This window comes from Sinocyclocheilus anshuiensis, unplaced genomic scaffold (genome assembly GCF_001515605.1).
Source record: "Sinocyclocheilus anshuiensis isolate Anshui unplaced genomic scaffold, SAMN03320099.WGS_v1.1 scaffold10194, whole genome shotgun sequence".
NCBI lineage: Eukaryota > Metazoa > Chordata > Actinopteri > Cypriniformes > Cyprinidae > Sinocyclocheilus > Sinocyclocheilus anshuiensis.
In genome coordinates, this window is record NW_015544885.1 from 1,328 (window position 1) to 2,006 (window position 679).

A 679-nucleotide genomic window follows, 5' to 3' on the forward strand; every position below is an offset into this window, starting at 1 on the left:
TTAAAAAAGTGAAAAAGCATAATAGGACCCCATTAAAGAATACATTTGCTTCCTGTATTCTCTATTCAAACCTAAAATGTAATTGAATTACAGTGAGGTCAAATTAAATGCAGTCATTGGCTGGAAACCCAGCTGCCAGTGTACTGTGTTTTCCTTCTCAATCCCAGTGGCTGGGTTTCAGAAAACCCTAGTGTTGTCAGGAAATCATCACAATCACTCACGTCAGCACAGTCACCTCCTCCGACACACACCAGATCCCAATCACCCGAATTCTGATCACCTGCACCTGCATCACCAATTAAGCCCGCTATATCTTCTCACTCCACTCAGCATTCCAGTGTCTGGTCTACCGTTCACTACCTGAACATTGCCAGACTCATTACAAGCTTTACTAACTGTTGTTTCCTTACCTCCAGAAGTACATTCAGTCTCCGCTCTTCTGATTCTCCTCAGCCCCGGTTCATCTCCAGGATTCCTACTACTATCACACCCAGATTACCAAGAAGCTAAGATCCCCAGAACTCTCTCATATCTCTCCTACTCACCTGCCTTCGATCCTAACCATCACCGCATTGACAATAAACACCTCTGTTTACCTGAACTCCTCTTGTCGCTTGCCTGTTTGTGACAATACGAAGCGCTCTGGGGTGAGCTCATTATCATACGAACCAATCAGAGC